Source organism: Hippocampus zosterae, chromosome 2 (assembly GCF_025434085.1).
Source record: "Hippocampus zosterae strain Florida chromosome 2, ASM2543408v3, whole genome shotgun sequence".
In the NCBI taxonomy this organism is placed as follows: Eukaryota; Metazoa; Chordata; class Actinopteri; order Syngnathiformes; family Syngnathidae; genus Hippocampus; species Hippocampus zosterae.
In genome coordinates this window covers 37511694-37533126 of record NC_067452.1, presented here as the reverse complement: position 1 = coordinate 37533126, position 21433 = coordinate 37511694, and the positions used below count along the sequence as shown (strand labels likewise).

The 21433-nt window shown below is 46.1% G+C and overlaps 1 protein-coding gene across 10 annotated transcripts in view; it reads right to left on the bottom strand.

The window, feature by feature from the left end:
* prdm16 (PR domain containing 16) overlaps positions 1-21433 on the bottom strand; it is a 219485-nt gene that overhangs the window by 146095 nt on the left and 51957 nt on the right. The window lies entirely within an intron of this gene.

The following is a 21433-nucleotide window of genomic DNA, read 5'->3' as shown; positions in this document are numbered from 1 at the left end:
AAGATGCAGTTAAAAGTTAAATGACCATCGGTTTTATTCTTTACTCTGTTTGTTACATTACGAACAAATCCCATTTATTGTACAATAATTTAATTGTAACATGTATTTGTTACATATTTAGATGCATTTTTTTATGCTTTATTTCTGAATTTTGGGGGGCTTGGAACGGATTAGGTCATTTACATGGAAAACACGTCTCGACTTACAAAATCCTTTTCATAAGTAGAGGTACCACTGTATTTTATTTTCATCCATCCATTTTCCGAACCGCTTGATCCTCACTAGGGTCGCGGGGGGTGCTGGAGCCTATCCCAGCCGTCTTCGGGCAGTAGGCGGGGGACACCCTGAATCAGTTGCCAGCCAATCGCAGGGCACACAGAGACGAACAACCATCCACACCCACACTCACACCTCGGGACAATTTAGAGCGTCCAATCAGCCTGCCATGCATGTTTTTGGAATGTGAGAGGAAACCGGAGCACCCGGAGAAAACCCACGCAAGCCCGGGGAGAACATGCAAACTCCACCCAGGGAGGCCGGAGCTGGAATCGAACCCGGTACCTCTGCACTGTGAAGCCGACGTGCTAACCACTGGACTACCGGGCCGCCACTGTATTTTATTTTATTTTTCAAAAAGGTCCTATATAAACCTGGACTGGCCGACCCAAAATGACATCAGCTGTGTTTTTCATCAACTCGTCTCCTCTCCATGTAGCGGAGCACGTCAGCTTGCAAGCTCTTCCCAGGGTTGTCCTTAGCACCGACGAGTTATTATTACTCTTGTATTTATTTTGTTTAATAGCGTGCGATGTTTGAAATACATCACTCATAAGTGCAGTGCGAAGGTTATGTTTCAGTGTTGTCATTCGAATGAGGTTGTACGGGAAGTACTTGGAGATGGATTGAATGAGCTCATCAAACACTTGTGGAATCATGGGAGCTCATTCACGGCACAGATCATCCTTTTTTTTTTCCCGTTCTTGGCTAAATATTTGGCCTCCTGCCCGGCGACAGATGTGGCCTGTGAACGCAGTTAAATTAACTGACATGTAAATTTTTAATGGGAAACGTAAAACTAGCAAAGCGCGGGACAGCGGCTGTCCAGCGCCTGGCAAAGCTGACGCCGCTCCACGAGGCTCCAGGAGACATATCGCATAAAGTCACAGCAGTAAAATGCTGCCTTTTATGACCGATTCTGCGTCATCCAGCTATTTTGACGGGAAAATACTTTTTTTTTTTAATGATCACCATTGCATAGGACTTTGGCTCAGGCGCACAGCGCCCACTGTACAATCAAAAATGTTTTCAGACTGCTCAACACTTTTTCCCCCCCTTTACCATCCCTTCTTTCACTCCTCTACTCTCACTAACACTTGACCCACCAAGAGCGTCGAGACAGCCTTGGAAAATCTATTAAATTTGGCTTTAACGGCCTGTGTGCACATAAAAATGTACATATGACTTGACTGAATGTACACTCCTCATATGTACTTCATTAAATCGCATGGAAAGGGAAAACCAATAAATTGAAGTTTGTTTTACACATTTCTTAATCAATTCAAAATTCATTCATTCATTCATTCATTTTCCGAGCCGCTTGATCCTCACTAGGGTCGCGGGGGGTGCTGGAGCCTATCCCAGCTGTCTCCGGGCAGTAGGCGGGGGACACCCTGAATCGGTTGCCAGCCAATCGCAGGGCACACATAGACGAACAACCATCCACGCTCACACTCACACCTAGGGACAATTTTAGAGTGTTCAATCAGCCTGCCATGCATATTTTTGGAATGTGGGAGGAAACCGGAGCACCCGGAGAAAACCCACGCAGGCCCGGGGAGAACATGCAAACTCCACACAGGGAGGCCGGAGCTGGAATCGAACCCGGTACCTCTGCACTGTGAAGCCGACGTGCTAACCACTGGACTACCGGGCCGCCCAATTCAAAATTAATTTCTTAAATTTGGTTTAAGATGCATCAAATTACTCTTTTCACGTTTTCCGTTTTTCGCCGAGGTCTCTCAAAGGATTTCTCAACACTTTGCTTTTCTTTTGAGTGCATGAGAAATATTTTGTTGCCAGGTTGATCCGCGTCACCTTCATCACAAATATTTACAAATCACAAAAGAGTCTCAAAGCAAAAGCAAATTTGCCAGGGCGAGAATTGCGTCTACGTGACACTTGGGGCAGGCTTTACAAAGTTGGACAAACTGATCATGTTCTACCAGCAGTTCCCAAGTGAAGTGTCATGGCGCTCTGTTCTTGTTCCATGTGTCAGTTCGTCTTAAAATCAACTTTGGGGTGTGCAGCTCAAAGGTTTTTTAGGTGTTTTTTTTTAGTCTTTCCCAAACATTTTCAGCACACCATCTCGAACAGTTAGCACACGCCCAGACTATGTCTAATTATTAAAAACACAGAACAAATGCTCATAATTCGTCCTAATTTTTTTAAAAAAGCACGTAAATGGGTGATTATTATACCAGACCACGATTCCACTTTTAATAACCATTTTGAGAGGCCCTGCTGTAGACTGTAAAAATCAGAAAGAGGGAAAAAGAGGAGGAGGCGGAGAAAAGTGATGACCGGGCTGCTTTTAGACCTCTCTGTGTTCATTTTTTTTTTTTTCTGAGTCTCAGACAGCCAAAGGAGAGATGTTAGCTTCGCCTCCCAAAAGACCCCTTAAGAAAACAGCATGGCCAGATAGTGCCTTTCTCTCCTCGGATCCCGATGTTGTTCTTTCTCTCTCTGCCCCTCTCGCCATCACCTTCTCTTTTACGGGCAGCTATTTATCCTGATTACATCAGGGGTCAATCATTAATTCGCACCTTGGGGGTCCCGAGGCTGGCTGTGGCTACAATGGTCTGCTTGTGTTCAGTGGCTTGTTATTGCAGCGGAAAAAACTTCGCCTGCGAGCCAGGCGCGAGCCACGCCAAGGCGTCCAATTGGAGTTGATAAATCAGAAATGCGCCCTTAAAAAAAAGAGCCCTTTGACTGCTAACAAAGCTTGCTACTAAGAAAATTGTTAGGGCAGGTGTGACCTCGGACGCGAGCGACAGCTGGAGGGGAGCCGCTACTTCACTCGCAAACGCGTGAGGTCAAAACGGCGCGGGTCAAGATGATATCGTGTAGCGGCGGCCCGGCGGCAGTGGTGCGGTTGGAATGAAAACACGCCGCGAAGACTAAAATAGGCTTGCAAAGGTAAAGGGGGGCGAATATATAGATAAAATCCCGATAGCAATCAGTGTTACCATGGCAAAATAACTTGACACGGAGCTGCAAATCAGCAGCCTGATCGTAGGGTCTTACAACGGGTAAAGTGTTTTTGCGGTGGAGTTTATAATCAGAGCGCGCCGGACTTAAACGCAGAGATACGGATCTGCCCTCGTCATTTTCTGCTGTCTGCCTGGACGTTTACAAACATGTGCTCTGTAGCCTGCACAATAAGGTGGGCTGTTAACCAGGGCTAAGGAAAAAAAAATTTAAAAATCACTGCAAAGATTACATCTGCTAAGAAATCTCCAAATAGGACCCAAAGCACTAATAGAGGCGGGGCAGAATAACAAGAAATCTCTCTAAAATGGTAATCAAATAAACAATCGTAATTGCATCCAGGCGTACGAACGTTTAAAAAAAAGGCTCTGCGGATCCCAAGCTTCGATGGACGTCAACAACGGTGAAAGCTCTCAGAGGCAGGTACCGTGGTTTGCAATACCGTGGTTGTGGCTCAGATAACAATAAAACAAGAGCTGGAAATAGGACGTGTGCGGCCATCGGCGGCCATCATAAAGCGCACGCGTCCTATTTCCCTGTGCAGTACGCACGCACACAGAGTATCTTTCTCCGCCCGTAAAGTGATCTGGTTCAATTCAAAAGCGAAAGGCAGCCACTGATGAAAGGACAGTATCCAGGGAAATGTCCAAACTATGCGGAATCGTTCCCATGACTCCAAATATGGGGAGAAAAGAGCGTCTCGTGGAACTGGGGGGGGGGGGGGGGGGGAGCAAGAAATTGTGGATTATGGCAGATCTGAAAAATGAACTCGGTCGGACGTGACCGAAACATTTTGAATTGGCCCTACCGACAGCTGATGATGATTAGATTTGTTCTTGATTTTACTGCTTGGTGCTTTCTACCGCCTTTATTACCGATTTGTCTTACTGTTTATTCATCCATCCATCCATCCATCAATCTTGTGTACCGCTTGATCCTCACTAGGGTTGCGGGGGGTGCTGGAGCCCAACCCAGCCGTCTGCGGGCAGTAGGCGGGGGACACCCTGAATCGGTTGCCAGCCAATCGCAGACGCATAGACGAACATAGACGAACAACCATCCACGCTCACACTCAAACCTAGGGACAATTTAGAGTGTTCAATCAGCCTGCCATGCATATTTTTGGAATGTGGGAGGAAACCGGAGCACCCGGAGAAAACCCACGCACGCCCGGGGAGAGCATGCAAACTCCACACAGGGAGGCCGGAGCTGGAATCGAACCCGGTACCTCTGCACTGTGAAGCCGACGTGCTAACCACTGGACTACCGGGCCGCCCGTCTTACTGTTTATTGTGCATGTTAAATCGCTCCATGTACAGCACTTTGTATGCAGCGATGGCTGTTTGAAAGTGCTCGAGAAATACTGTTGACTTGACTTGACTTTCCGACTGCACCGGGCTGCAATGGTTGTTTGAATTGGTCGTTTTTTCCACCCAGAAACTGCAAAATTCACAAAAATCCACTGCAAGGTGCGAGCAACCTGCGGCGGTGGACAACGAGACTTTCCTGCTGGCCAAGGTAAGGAGACGAGTAACATTTAAGAGACTGAGGGCGGTGACAGAATGCATCAGTGCAGCAAAGTGGAGACCTTGAAGCATCATACCGCAACGTCCACGGCTAAGGCTCGTATATCGCTAAGCGGCAAAGGCTTGAGACTGTCATCAAATCGCGTAGGAACAATTTCGGTGAGTCCTCAAATTATGGCGCTACACAAACAGCAAATCTGCTCAACCAATCATTGGCCAATGTACCTGTTAGCATCAAATGGAAATTCATCAACTGGTTATGGCGGCCATGATACGTCACTAGCACTGATAGTTGAACAGGGATGCATCATTTGCAGTAAATAATCATTATGGATGCTCCATTCATCCCTTTTCTGATCTGCTTATCCTCACTAGGGTCGCGGGGGTTTGCTGGAGCCTATCCCAGCCGTCTTCGGGCAGTAGGCAGGGGACACCCTGAACCGGTTGCCAGCCAATCGCAGGGCACACATTGACGGGCCACCATTCGCGCTCACACTCACACATAAGGACACTTTCGATTGTTCCATGAACCTGCCATGCCTGTTTTTGGAATGTGGGAGGAAACCGGAGCACCCGGAGAAAACCCACGCAGGCCCGGGGAGAACATGCAAACTCCACACGCCTCAAGATCAAATCGACAAATTCAAATTGGGAATGTGTGTGAGTAAACGCTGAAAACCTGTAAGGTGTATTTTTTTTCCACCAAGAGGAGATGATGTATAAATGGAAGCATGCAACCCATAAAAAAAAAAAAAAAGTACGAACCAAAAAGGAGGCAGCGAGTTGGGGCTAAGGTGTGTATTTTGTGTGTGTTTACATGGAAGTCGTGAGAGTGCAACGGGGGCACCGTCAGCTACAATAGCAGCAAGCCACTTCGAATGAAAACACCACCCCCTGTTTCCCCTTGTAAAAGCACCAGGGAACATTTCCAAGCAACACGCAAAGCTCAAACTGGGCGTCCTCACAGGGAATGAGTGCAAGAAGAGAGCCGGAGACATGAGGAGGACGCAAATGGACGAGATGAGTGAGAAAGCGCAGCCTCCAAAGGCACATATGTATTCCCTTACAGAGGCACGTATGCCCATTCCTTACAAATATACAAGAAGTACTCAACTGTGCAAAGGTCTTAGAGCAACTATGTTGACAAAATTGTATCATTTGCCTGTGTTTTTTTTTTGGGTGGGGGGGGGGGGGGTAATGCTTGTCAGTTTTTAGAATGGTTTACTGTCTGGTATGTATGGGACAATCAAAAGTGTCATGAACGAGGAGGTCATATTTTATCCTAGGGCTTGATCAATGTCGATTTTTATTTTTTGAGGGCGATGCCAAATCTGATATTCAACAAAATGTTGACAACCGACCTATCAACTAAATTTTTTTTAAAAAAGTATAAAATGAATAGAATAACTACTCTTTTTGCCCCCTTAATACTTCCATTCAGAAAAATATGAATTGGGATCTTTTGCAATACTTTGACCTTGACTATTTGCTTAACTTTACAACAGAGAGAAAAATCTGAAAAATTCGGCAGAATTTATTTTGGGGGTGGGACGGAAATGTTTGACTATATATTTAAGGTGACTATACTTCAGGTTTTTTTAATGTATACTATAGATCAACAAAAAAAATGATATGGATCCAGATGATTTGATTTTGTGCAACCCCTTGATGAAATAAAATTGAGCAAATTCAATAGCATAATTATTCAGTGCCGAATAACCATAATATGTCAACCAACAAGTATTGCAGTATTGCAACGCGGCAAGTGCACATGTACTGTACAACGGCGAGTAGTAGTGACATTTATACAGAAAACAAAAAGCGAAAAAAAAAAAAGAGCCGCTTGCAACATTGTGTGCTTTCACCTGCCATCTTGCATGTTTGTGTGCTGCACTGAAACAACACAGCTGATGTATTGATGTTATTATTGCTGAAAAGGCCTCAAGGCCTTGCATCCAGCAGCGCATGTGTGTGTGTGTGCGTGTGTGTGTGTGTGTGTGTGTGTGTGCGTATGTCTGTGTATGCGTGTTGGTGCTGAAAGGCATGATCACACCTCCAAGCAAACAGAAGACATTGTGCAGCCTCCTGCTGTGTGCGGTGGCCCCACGGTCCCAAGGTGGCCCTGGGGAGATTCATAGCACCTGAGGGGTGGGGGGCGGGGTGTTTACGGGCATGATGAACATGAATAAATATATATAAAAATAAATATTAAGTTACATTTGCCAAATTAAGTTGCAAACATTATTCAGGGTGAGCGGACTGGACTGGGGTTCGTGGCGTGTAAAGTGAAAAGATGAGAATGGCAAATTCCACCCGCCAGTTGAGATACAGAAATACAACCTCATAGTAAACATGGAATTCAGCTGAATTTATAGTGGAGGGGGGGGGGGGGGGGGGGGGTCAGCTGAATTTATAGTGGGGGGGGGGGAGGGTCCAGTGGTTAGTGTGTCAACCTCACAGTGCACAGGTGCAGGATTCGATTCAGGATCCGGCCTTCTTGTGTGGAGTTTAAATGTTCTCCCCGGGCCTACGTGGGTTTTCTCTGGGTACTCCGGTTTCCTCCCACATTCCAAAAACATGCATGGCAGGTTAATGGAGCACTCTAAATTGTCCCTAGGTGTGAGTGTGAGCGCAGATGGTTGTTCGTCTCTGTGTGCCCAGCGACTGGCTGGCAACCGGTTCAGGGTGTCCCCCGCCTACTGCCCCAAGACGGCTGGGATAGGCTCCAGCACACCCATGACCCTGGTGAGGATAAGCGGATCAGAAAAATGGATGGATGGAGGAATTTACACTCATCTAATATCTGGCCTGTGAATAGTGAACGTTGGAACTGACACTCGTTAGCTTATAAATGCATTGATATCATAATAACGACCACTAGTATGGGCAGACATTTAAAAAAAAAAATATGGCAAAGTTGCTACGACCTAGCCTAGAATATTATGATGAGAGTGTAAATGCAGTCAATTCTGGCCAATTAGTGTCATCTGAAGTGGTTGCGTACGACCATAGTCGGGCGATTTGGAGGTTAAGCACTTGGCCTGCTCAACCTGCGTGATTGAGTCAGTGGGCGTGTCTTCGTGCGCAGACCAGCGTGGATGGAGGTGATGATATTCGCCTCCGCCACTGCACGCGGCCTCCGCTCATAGATCAGTTTATTACTCGCCAGCCTCGTTCCGCTACCGCTCTGCTCTTGCCCTCGCCCATTCTCCCTCCAGTCATTAGCCAGTGAATTAACGGCAATCCGGCGGGCTATTAATCACCCTGACAAAAGTGTTTGCATCGCCTCGCAAGGCCGGCGCACAAACGGAGGAAGGGGGAGTGGGGGGGCGGGGGTGCTGGATTGGGCCAAAATGGGCGTTTGTGGGTTGGCAGGCTGTGGGCAAGGAAGTGGAAGGAAAACGGAGTTGTCGCGGAGCAAAGAAGAGAAAAGCCCTCGCGATGGCGTCAAATGCACTCCACACCACATACAGTACATGTATTTTCAATTTTGAATTTGAATTTTTAAGTCGTAGTCTATTGCAAATGAACAGCACTTGCTGCCGTTGGTAGTTTATTGGATGGCGAAATATTTGCATAGACGTGCCGTTTCTTGCTAAAAATACCCGCCAATGCCAATTGTCTTGACTTTCAAAAACGTTGAGATATTGCAAGCATTTTTGTGGTGGGGGGGGGGGTTCTCAATCCCCCTTTTAAAAGAAATGTCATCATATTTGAAGAAAGAGTTGATTGATTGATTGATTGATTGATTGATTTGAAGATGTCATCGCATACATTCATTTGAGGGCGGCCCGGTAGTCCAGTGGTTAGCACGTCGGCTTCACAGTGCAGAGATACCGGGTTCGATTCCAGCTCCGGCCTCCCTGTGTGGAGTTTGCATGTTCTCCCCGGGCCTGCGTGGGTTTTCTCCGGGTGCTCCGGTTTCCTCCCGCATTCCAAAAATATGCATGGCAGGCTGATTGAACACTCTAAATTGTCCCTGGGTGTGAGTGTGAGTGCGAATGGTTGTTCGTTTCTGTGTGCCCCGCGATTGGCTGGCAACCGATTCAGGGTGTCCCCCGCCTACTGCCCGAAGACAGCTGGGATAGGCTCCAGCACCCCCCGCGACCCTAGTGAGGATCAAGCGGCTCGGAAGATGAATGAATGAATGAACGTTCATTTGGGTTCACAGTCTGAAGGAAAACATGACGATGAACTACGATGTGGCCCGCAAACAAGAATGAGTTTGACACCCCTGATTCATGCACGGATTTTTTTGACAGATCTTAAGTCAAATCAAATCGTATGTTTGAATACAGAAATTCTGTATACGGTTTCTTTTCCGGCCATTTATGGACACGCTATTCATGAAAGAATCGGTTATTTTGCATTTATAGATATCACAACTGATAACATGTATCAGAACATGGTTCCTTGTAAGATTGAATGCATGATGTCAAATCGGAGAAGGCACCGATTTGGCCTCCGTGAGGCCCACGACTCATCCCAATAAGTCTCACGTCCGGCGTGGAGACCGCCTGAGCCGAGCCAGTCAGGTGGGTCGCGGCCATCATACGGTCCCATGTCATCAGCCTGTCACTACAAATGCCACTCATATGGGAGCTATGCTAATCCACTTAGCTTCAAGATCAGCCGGGACTCCGGTAAGCAGCCCTTGCTCATTGGAACAGACAAGACGGCTCGCCCGATGACCGGCCGACACATTTTCAGATCCACAACTTCGAGATGTGCGATTCGTTCAGGTAGTTGTTATTGCATACCGCTGCGAACAAACAACCTCCTCGCCAGAGGGAAAATATTGTAAATTCAAATATCGTCATTTAAACCGATCAAAGGATGGTACTAAGTGTTCTTTTAAGTGATTGAAACGCATGTAAATTCCCGCTCGCTCCTGATCAAAGCTTCCAGCCGGCAACATGGTGTCAGAGTTCAAAACTATTGCGCCACTCAGCCAGATGATATCTCAGACGGATCCGTCTTATTTCCCGGCCATGACTTCCCCTATTAGGAGCCGCGGCGGAGCTCTTACTAATCAGCTCGCTATCCCACAGAAACAGGAAGGAAGAGAAGGAAACAGATGGGGAAAGCGGGACAATGGCGAGCGAGGGACACAATGCCGACTTCTCCCCCCCCCCCCCCCCCCCAACTCGGCCGCCGCTGCCCCGCTCGCTCTCTGCGGCCGGCCAGTGCGGCCAGAGAAAAAGCGTAGGCTCACAATCAGCCGGACAATACTGTATACAAGTGGCGGTGAACAATGGAGGCTGGCCACAAAGAATTCTGGGAACAGGGGCACGGCCTTCTTCTCCTTTGGGTCGCCTCGATACGCATCGGACCGCTGAGACAGCCCGGTGCCAGACAGAGAAGGGCAGAGAGACAGAGAGAGACATGAAGTTGCTATATGGGAGCTGGAACATTACAAACACACACACACACACACACACATACCACCTGCTGTGGTACAATATGAGCCTAAATGTCAGCATGAGGTATGATCGGGCTCTTAATCTCTCTCACACACACACTCACACACACACACACACACACACGCACGCCTGCACACTTTCCCTACACAGTCCGGTCAGTCATTTCCACGCATAATTAACCAAAGAACGACAAAGTCGTCCGGGAATGGATATGAAGCCTGTAACCAATCAGGAGCTTTTCATTATGCACAAGTATGGTCATACACACAGTGCTAAGCTAAGCAAAATGTAACAACGCAATGCCCCCCCCCACCCGCCCCCCCACCCCCGTCACCCTACATGATGTGCATTTGGTCAGTTCCAAAATGTTTTTTCGGGTTTTTGTGTTGTGTTAATACACCACCATGTCAAAGCTGTCCGACCGCAACGCCGGCGGTTAAAATGCAATTCGTACTGATAGCCACACACTTTCACAGTAAAAAAATGCAAAAGAGCGTGTACGGAAAAGGTCAATTCACTTTTCGAATTCCACATGGTGACAGTGAAGGAGCTGGATTTTTCCCTGGTTGTTTTTATGAATGTATTTTGTCAGCCGCCATAGATATCTTTTTGTTCTTCTTTGAAAACACCCCCCAACCACCCCCTTAACCCTCGTAGTCCACCGCTTGTGATAAATGTAAAATTATGTCTTTGAAGGCAAGGCATTCGGAAAAACACGAGAGAGCTGAAACGTATGGGGGGGTTCTAAAATGGCCTAAATTTTATGACGTCACCAGCTGATAATTCTCAGGCATTGCAGCAATAATAAAAAAGGTTTTGATTCCGTAATCTTCAGAATTTACATATTTTGCACCATAGAGACCCATTATAATTCATATTTTTGAATGCATCGTAAACCTAATGTGTAAACATGCATTCCACGCGATTTTTACGTCAATCGCTTTGTTTTCGCTTGGACAGACGTATGCATGCCACATTGTTGGGTTGAGGTCATTCCAATTGTGCAACAATTGCGCCAGAGGATCGCAAATGAGTTTGCCTTTTTGCAGGAAGCTTCAAACCAATGCATTTTACATGAACACGTCCGGTCGGGATTGTTAGTAGGGCTTGGTTGGGACCTCCAGACACAATTTTTTTTTCCTTTTGCAAAAAATAAAGAATAAAAAATCCCAAAGAACTAATAAAAACTATATATGTATGGATAGCACAGATGCCTCTGAACATTTTGAGTGTTTGAAAAAAAAATGTTTGTATAACACAAAATACATCATTACAAAAATTGTAAAATGCGTAACTTAGGGTTTTTTTCATTTGAAGGACCCAAGGGTTAAAAAAAAAATTTTAAAGACAAACTGTGGAAGTGAAAGAAACAAATAAGATGTGCAGGAAAGCTATTCCGCTTCTCCCCTCCTGAAGTGTTCAGGCTGTGCCGTGAACGTGAGACATTTGGAAATAATCGGCTGGTAATTAGGTGGGGGTCGACAGGTCGATTTGGGAACAAATGGCTGTCTTTAGCTCAGGTGGCCCTCTCCACCAGATAATGGGACCTTTATGTCCAAAAACGACACACTCCCACCACCCACCCTTTCCTCATCCGACCTCTTCTCTTCCTTTTACCTTTCTTCAGACTCCTTGTCGCGTCTTCTAAGATATTCTCCTGCCCTGAATCAGATCCCTAAGACCTTGTTTTTCACAACTAGCAAATGCGGGACAAGTGATCACTAAAAAGCTGGAAAAAGAAGCAGCTTAAGAAGAGATGCAATGTCCTTGCGCCTGTGCCGAAAAAAAGTCAGACCGTTGTGCTCCATCACCTCAAGTTCGTGATTCAACTTTGTTTTTTTTTTTTGGTTGTTTGTTCGTTTTTTTGTTGTTTTTTAGTTTTGAAAAGGATTACTGCGTACTAATGTTGATATTCAGGCATATACTGTACTTAAGGGTTGGTATGAAAATATTCAGTTTGAAGTTGCTCACCAATATCATTTTTTTCCATATTTAAAGGAGGGTCAACAGTAGCCTACATTGTTAACAAAAAATAATAATATCAAAAAGTGAAAATACAAATTTTTGTCAGACAGATGAAATTTAGCTCAAGAAACAAAGTTGCAAATAATGAAAACACTTTAAAAAAAATCATTTAATATGAGCTTGTTTTTGTTTATACCTCATTCAAAACACTTCTCTTGAAGGCGTTGTAATCATTTGATGACATCACTATACGAGCAAGCAAAACAGTCTGGACCTCACTTGGATTAAATTTGACCAAAGGCGATCTCTCACATGTTGAATTACGGATCTCGAGCCACTTGAGAGTGTGAGAAAGCATCCCTGCTTGAGCTTGATTTTATTTTATTTATTTATTTTTTTGCGTGATGTGAAAATGAATTTGGGAATTTGAAAAGTGTGAAAAGCGACTGCGATTCGGTGTTTGATCAATTCTTGTAACTATTTGTGTACATTTTGTTCAGTGAGGCTGCTGCCTTTCCCCGGTGGTGTCGTCCACGTTGCTCTTGTCACCGAGACAATTGAAGCCAACCGACGACTTTTAAGTTTTGGAAAGTAGAAAAAAAAAATGGGTGATAGATTTTGTGTCAAGCAGAAAGTTTGGAAAGGACAAAGGCGATGAGAAATGAGAGACAGAAGAGGCCCGTTTTTGAGAATGAAGAAACTTCTAAAGGACAAAAAGTTGCAACTCATGCACATACTCAATAGGTGGCCCCATATTGCCCCCCCTACCCCCCCCCCCCCCACACACACACACTGCTCTCTCTCTCTCTCCTCCTATTCAGCAGTAGCAGCCTCTTGTTTGGCTTCCTGCTGTTTGTCTCCAGACAAGGTCTTGATTTGAATCCCGATTCCCCTTTGATAGGCCCGCACTTCCGATCTCATTAACTTGTTTTGTCTTTGGTTAAAATGGGAATGTCCAGAAAAGGCTTGAGGGAGCGGGGAAAGAGAAGCGACGGCAAACAATGACACGGATCCCCGCAGGGGACTCGGGGGGGGGGGGGGGGGGGGGATGCTCCGTAAATAACAACAAGCAAATAAAAACAGGATGAAGATGAAGGAAGCGCACGTGGAAAACACTCAAATCGGATGGCGCACACATTGAAATGATGACTGAAATGATGACTGAAAGAAGGTACAATGGTGCAATTAAAAACAATATATATATATATATATATGTTCTTATGTAAACATATATATATGCCTATATATATATATATATATATATATATATATATACTGTTTTATTTATTTAACCTTTTTAAGGACCTAGTTAATTTTTTAAGGACCAAGTTAAATTCAGAGTAAGCAATAGGAAGTTGTATATAAAAATGGAACTAGATTGGTGTGCGGAACAGTGAAGCCCTCTGTCAAAGTTGCCGATTTTACTCAATTGTAGTGACCCTGTACTGCATACTGCGTGCATCCTGTAAGCACATTTTCTGGCACTTCATAAAGTTTCGTTGTTGTTTTTTGTTTTGTTTTGGTTTTTTTCGGCTAACTGACTAGCCCTCAGTGGTACAAAAATATGTAAATAAATCAACAATATAAACAAATCAATGAAATCAATAACCCCGTTGGTAGAGGTAAGCCATGAACTTGTTGCCTGAAGAAGCCTCAATGACCTGAATTTGACCCCAAAATGTTTACAACTCATCAGGTTGTACCTGACTAGCTCTCAAGGCCTCTTTCTGGGGGTTTTTGTTTCCCTCCCCCCCGCTTCCCAATAGTGTTCATAGTATTTGTGTGCACTCCCGGATCAAAAGAGTGAGCGTGTTAAAGTACATTTTTTTGTTTTTGGGGTGACAACATTTGAATTGAACGTTTACATAAGAACAGAACGAAAGAGTAGAGAATTCCTGACAGCTTCTTGCAACTTGCTTGTGACATTTCAAATGAGAGGATTAAAAATTGAACAAGTACCTCCAAGTGTCTGCAGGTTGTAAGTAATTTAAAGGATTGTTTTACTTTTGTTTTTGTTTTTTGCAAGTGGCGCACCATAGGATCTAAGACACAATATATTAATCATAAAACATACAACTGGAAAAGAAAAGGCAGGAAGGCAAAAGGGCTGGGAAGAGAGGGGTGCGGTGAGGGGGGGGGGGGGTGGTAAGATAAAGTCATAAGGCCCAAAATAAACGACATAAACAAGAGCGAGGCTGAGGTGGAGCAGAGGAAAGTGGGGAGGCGTGGCTTGGGGGAGGATCAAAGTTGATGTTCGCTTTTGATAGCCCATCTCAGATAATAGGTGCACGCAATTAGCGAGCGCCGATGATTTCCATTACGACTAATCAAATATTTATACTGCTTTGTGAGCGTGTCACAAGGCCACCCTGGCCTGCATATCATGGTGACAGTCCCCTAATGAAAAGGCGCGTGTGGAAAAGAAAAAGAAGACAGAAAGTAGGTACCTTTATAAAATAAGGAAAGAAAGAGAAGTGCAAGTTTGGCTTGCAAATGGACAGAATCGTGTCATCAATTACAAAGCCTGTGTGTGCTCGTGTGTGTGTGTTGTGTGAGCGCGTTTGGAGAAAAAAAAGGACACAGAAGAGATCACTCAGAGTCATTAATCAAGTGGCCAACGACACAAGCAGGCCAAATTGGGCTCATCTGTCTGACCAACAAGCCAGAATGGAGGCACGAGGACGAGCAAAACATGACAAATTAAAACAAAAAAAGTCTTGAGTTTGACGTTAGATAAATAAATCAATACTGAATATGAAATGGGCGGCCCGGTAGTCCAGTGGTTAGCACGTCGGCTTCACAGTGCAGAGGTACCGGGTTCGATTCCAGCTCCGGCCTCCCTGTGTGGAGTTTGCATGTTCTCCCCGGGCCTGCGTGGGTTTTCTCCGGGTGCTCCGGTTTCCTCCCACATTCAAAAAACATGCGTGGCAGGCTGATTGAACACTCCAAATTGTCCCTAGGTGTGAGTGTGAGTGCGAATGGTTGTTCATTTCTGTGTGCCCTGCGATTGGCTGGCAACCGATTCAGGGTGTCCACCGCCTACTGCCCAAAGACAGCTGGGATAGGCTCCAGCACCCCCCCGCGACCCTAGTGAGGATCAAGCGGCTCGGAAGATGAATGAATGAATGAATGAATGAATATGAAATGCACTTGTGGTGGCTCATTGATGACCTGAATAACTCATCCACACTTACATACAGTCAGTGAGGTAGGTAGTGCCCAAATCTAATCCGATCTATGAAAAGAGCTCGACGCTAAGATTTGCACTGGATGGTAAAAAAAAAGACTAAATAAATTGGAGCTTGAACATGGTCGTGACACAGGCGCACTATTTGAAACAGATTTTGTATTGCACCTTCATGATCGCATGCAGGTCGATCCTTCCTTCACGCGTAAAGCAGGCCTGCCACCATTTTAGTTTGAGCCGCGTGTTCAAAGCTGGTCAAGCGACACAATCAACTGAGGCTTACTTGTAACAAGGTGGGCGGGCCCGTCGAGGTGAGAGGTCAAGTTTTGGCCTGACAGACAGATGGAGGAGAGTGGTCAGCACTTGAAGGATGAGAAAGGCGTGAAGGATGACCCCCGCTTGGGTCCTGTGACAGCGGTGGGATGTGAATGAGCCTGCGCACTTGCGTGAGACAGAAATATTGCCTGCGTGGAACCTACAAATCTATCCATCCATCCATTTTCTGACCCACTTTATCCTCATAAGGGTCACGGGGGGTGCTGGAGACTAACCCAGCTGTGTTCGGGCAGTCGGCGGGGGACACCCTGAACCAGTTGCCAGCCAATCGCAGGGCACACATAGACAAACAACCATTCGGCACACACCGAGGGACAATTTTGAGTGTTCAATCAGCCTGCCATGCGTGTTTTTCGAATGTGGGAGGAAACCGGAGTACCCGGAGAAAACCCACGCGGGCAGGGGGAGAACATTCAAACTCAAATCAGGAAGGCCTGAGCTGGAATCGAACCCGGTACCTCTGCACTATGAAGTCGACGTGCTAATCACTCGACCACCGGGCTGCCCACCTCCAAATCTTCATTCATTCATTCATCTTCCAAACCGCTTGATCCTCACTAGGGGCGCGGGTGTGCTGGAGCCTATCTCAGCTGTCTCCGGGCAGTAGGCGGGGGACACCCCGAATCGGTTGCCAGCCAATCACAGGGCACACAGAAACGAACAACCTCACTCACACTCACACGTAGGGACAATTTAGAGTGTTCAATCAGCCTGCCATGCGTGTTTTTGGAATGTGGGAGGAAACCGGAGTACCCGGAGAAAACCCACGCAGGCCCGCGGAGAACATGCAAACTCAACACAGGAAGGTCTGAGCTGGAATCGAACCCGGTACCTCTGCACTATGAAGTCGACGTGCTAATCACTCGACCACCGGGCTGCCCACCTCCAAATCTATTTATATTATATTACATGCAATTGGAGCAGAAGGAACAACAAAAATTATCAACAGCGATAACAAGAAATGACGACAAAAGCTCAGAATTGTCCTCCAAAAATGTACCAAGCACACACACAAAAAAAACACAAAAAAACCCCCCAAACGTTTTCACATACAGCGTTTTTAAAAGCAAAGACGAACAGCAATGACGATTCGAAATAAAGCATGCAGGTTGCCGAGGCAGACCTCTCGGTCGAAGCGACATATCTGCGGATAGCACAAAATGTCAGGACAACACGCGGGGCAAACTAATCCCAGCACAAGCGATAACATTGAGCAGGCGAAGCCATGACGGATGAGTATTGATCTCGAGGTTGTTGGATGAGGGTAAAAGAGATAACTAGACCGCTTTATTGATATTGATTGGTCAGTCAAAAGGGAGAAAATAACACCCCCTCCCCCACTCTAACAAACATGTTGAATTATTGTGCGGTATTAATTATTGACACTCGGTATAGTTTCATGGGGGTAAAAAAAACAAAAGGGATCCAAGTGTTGTAAACATCGGCGAAAAAAAAGAGACACCGCAACTTCCGCGTCAGGCGCAGTGAGGTCGCAAGACGGGCGCAAAAGAGTCGCGTTCTCAAAATTTTGAACAATACGACTCGGGATGGCCAACCCGCTCGATGAGCCTTATACCACGCGGCAAGTAAGACTTTAAATGTCGCGACCCCAACAACCAAGAGATAAAACGGCGCAAGTCATGCGTACGATCTCGTATAGCCACCGTGCTCGATGCACAGGATCGGAACTCACCAAAAGCCGACTTCTCACTATGGTGCCGTCCAACTGTGAGATCTGGGCTACCCATAAACTCTAGTTACCAATTAACTGGCTGTATGTGTGTGTGTGTGTGTGTGTGTGTCAGAGATACCCATGAAGCACAGGGGGTGTCTGGCAGGCCTATCTGCAGCGCTGCGATGCGCTAACGTGAAAGAATGCCAGCGTCAGCGCGACACAGATATGAGAAGTGCGAGGGGCTTGACAGGCGGATTTGAAGGTCAATTTTGAGGTCAAGCCCCTAAAGGAGTGGACACACACATTGTGCTAAAGGTTTGGAGGGCGCTGAGAGCCTTAACATTTGTCCGTCAAGAGATAGCTACCAATCACTAAAACAAATGTAGAAAAAAAAAAGGAAGCAAGATCAGGCAAATTCTTTCTTTGGAGTCACTGGGGGTGTTCAAGGTGTCGTTAGGCTAAGTTGCAAACCGTCAACTATGACATTCGGGCGGCCCGGTAGTCCAGTGGTTAGCACGTGGGCTTCACAGTGCAGAGGTACCGGGTTCGATTCCAGCTCCGGCCTCCCTGTGTGGAGTTTGCATGTTCTCCCCCGGGCCTGCGTGGGTTTTCTCCGGGTGCTCCGGTTTCCTCCCACATTCCAAAAATATGCATGGCAGGCTGATTGAACACTCTAAATTGTCCTGAGGTGTGAGCGTGAGCACGGATTGGTTGTTCGTCTCTGTGTGCCCTGCAATTGGTTGGCAACCGATTCAGGGTGTCCCCCGCCTACACTTGTAAAAAATAAAAATCTGATTTTTTTTTTAACAACAGAAAAATAAATAAAATTACATGGGAGAAGTACAGGTTTTTTTTTTCGTATGACATACTATCGCGGCGGTCACACGTGACTAGTGAGCGAACTAAATTTCACCGATTGGACAAGCAATGTCATGTGATCATCTGCATCCAACGATGGCCAAGTGGGCGTGTCTAATAACTAATTGACATCTTAAGTCGGGATGTGTCTTAACCTCCACGGCAGAGGCTCCGTCGAACCCCCGAGACCGATTCACCGAACCCCCCCACCTGGGGTCCGATCGAACCCGGGTTAAGAACCACTGGTTTATAATGAGGGTAAATTGGCTAACGGGTGGGAAATGTTGTTGTTCTCCTGATTTTGGAGGTAGCCAAGATTTTGCCAGATGGGCTCCGGTGCTATTTGCTTCCTGAAAATTGTCAAATCGTAGAAGGGTCAAAGTGAACTCTGCGCGCCTTCAACAAGTACCGTTTTTTGGGGTTTTTTCAGGTTATAAGTCGCACTTTTATATATTTTATACGCAGGTTGCGACTTGTACACACTAAAATTCCAGCTCCGACTCGTACCCAAAATCAAAGGGCCAAAAGGTTCAACCCTGGTCAGTTTTTGCGTCTTTCGTTGCTCTAAATATCTCACTGCGACGAATGCCGCATGCTAAGCTAATTAGCTACCTGGCGAGACGGCCCCTTCGTTTCGTCGTTCCGGTGAGGCGGTAGCAAACTAACGGCATACGTCAATGATGGCACAAAGGCACTTGTATAGCACTTTTTTTTTTTTTTTACCTTCCAGGTACTCAAAGCGCTTTCACGCTGTCTGCTCAATCACCTTTTCTGATGACGCAACACCACGAACAACTGACGCGGTTGAGTATCTTGCTCCCGGGTGACTAATACTACAAAAAAATACCGTAATGATGTCCATTTTGACTTGGTGTGTCTAATGGGAATTTTCAGTGGTGTGTACATACGCACGACCGGGGTACAGGCTACGTATTTTGTAAATTGTGAGAAAATGTAATTGATGGTTGAGGTCATGGGAGCTTACAAAGCGATGGTACAAGCCATGGAATGAAGTGGGGGGCGGGGCTTGAGGAATAAATGGCAGAGGCTTGGTACAAAGTGGTGGGGAAGAAGGGTGTTTTAGTGTATGTGTGTGTGGGTGTGTGGGTGGGGGGGGTGTCATTAGCACTAAATCTCTTCCATATGACGCACTCACATGGCCCGGACTCTCTCTTTTTTTTGTCTGTCTGTCAGACTGGGAAGCAATGGGAGATGTGTTTAGATGGACGAGGAGTGGAAGCTTGGCATTCTTCTTTCCTTCACAATCTTGTCTTTCAAAATTCGAGAGACCTGAAGTGTGCGTTTGAAGGTTCAATTCGCGTGGAAGTAGTTACAGGAGGACATCACACAAGAGAAATTAAGAAGGGCGGTAAAATCGACTCGAGTAGGGAATGACCAACCGCAAGGCTTGATAATTGGGACATGGATGATATTGAAGGAAAACGCTTGCTCAACTAAAGCCGTTTTGTTCTCTATTCGCGATTCAATAATTCAAAAGGTGAAAAGCAAAGGCTTTGATTCAAAAAATAATCCATCCATCCATTTTCTGAACTGCTTAATCCTCACTCGGGTCGCGGGGGCAGCTGGAGCCTATCCCAGCGGTCTTCGGGCAGTAGGCGGGGCACACCCTGAATCGGTTGCCAGCCAATCGCAGGGCACACAGAGACGAACAACAATCCACACTCACATTCACACCTAGGGACAATTTAGAGTGTCCAATCAGCCTACCATGCATGTTTTTGGAATGTGGGAGGAAACCGGAGCACCCGGAGAAAACCCACGCAGGCCCGGGGAGAACATGCAAACTCCACACAGGGAGGCCGGAGCTGGAATCGAACCCGGTACCTCTGCACTGTGAAGCCGAGGTGCTAACCACTGGACTACCAGGCCGCCCCTCAAAAAAAAAATAATAATAATAGTAAATTGCCGACTATTTCAACAAATTCAACAGAACACTGCTAGCAAAGTGTCAGAGCATGTTCGGTGCTGCGCCGTGATTGGAAGTCTGCATTTCAGGGTAGGGGTTCAAAGAAGGAAAAAAAAAATGCTTGCTATGACTATTATTATTCAAAAGCAAAGCAATCTGACATTTGTAATCGCTACTCCTCAATGAATGAATGAAAAGTAATGGAGCTACGACATGTCGGAGTTTTCTGACTGCAGTGCAACGAGAGTGTTTCCCCTCCGTTTGACATTGTTCGCTGAATCTTGCGTCACAACATTCTGCTGTCCGGTGTCATAAACAGATCATCATAATCAGCACTTGTTTAAACGAAGATCACTCAATGAAGATCTTTTTGTTTGGAAATCCGACATTGTTGATCATCTGTTCTCCATCTTGAGACGTTGTCCTGAACACGGTCCTGCGAAGCCGTCCTGAGAACTTTGCCTGCCCGAACGCACACGTGACTTCCAAACTGCATGGACTATATTCCGATCCAAATCATATTTTTGGTCATTTTTATTTAATATCAGGCGCCCATAAGTTACCTGAATCTCATCTTTTTTTGTTTTCAAGAACCAACCTCAAACAAAGACATATGGAGAAACACACACACACGCACACACTCACACACACTAATCACTCCTTGACTCTGTGCTCTGTTCCTCTACAGAAACAAAACAAAAGACAGCCTTGTCGAACCAGGTCCAACACTTGTACAAGAGGCTTAGGACATTTTTCTCATTTTTTAACAGCTAATATCTTGCAAAAGTTCCCTAATCTCTTTGCAGTATACGTGAGATGAGATTTGCACCCCTTCGCCCCGAGACAAAAGCCACCCAACCCGCCTTTCTCCACATGCCTTACACCCCACTCTGCTAGGCTGCGACACACGGTGCTTAACCCGAGCATTTTAATTAGCTTCGCCTCATGTGTGTGTGTGCGTGTGTGTGTGTGTGTGTGTGTGTGTAAGCATTCAAGTTGATCTAACAAAGTGAAGGAGTCAAAGAAATGATCAGAGCCCCGAACATCTATATATATAATGCGCGATAGATAGATTGTTTGACTTTAGTCTTCGTGCAGTCGGCGGAGGACACCCTGAACTGGTTGTCAGCCAATCGCAGGGCACACATATACAAACAACCATTCGCACTCACAATCACATCTAGGGACAATTTAGAGTGCTCCATTAACCTGCCATGCATGTTTTTGGAATGTGTGAGGAAACCGGATCACCCGGAGAAAACCCACGCA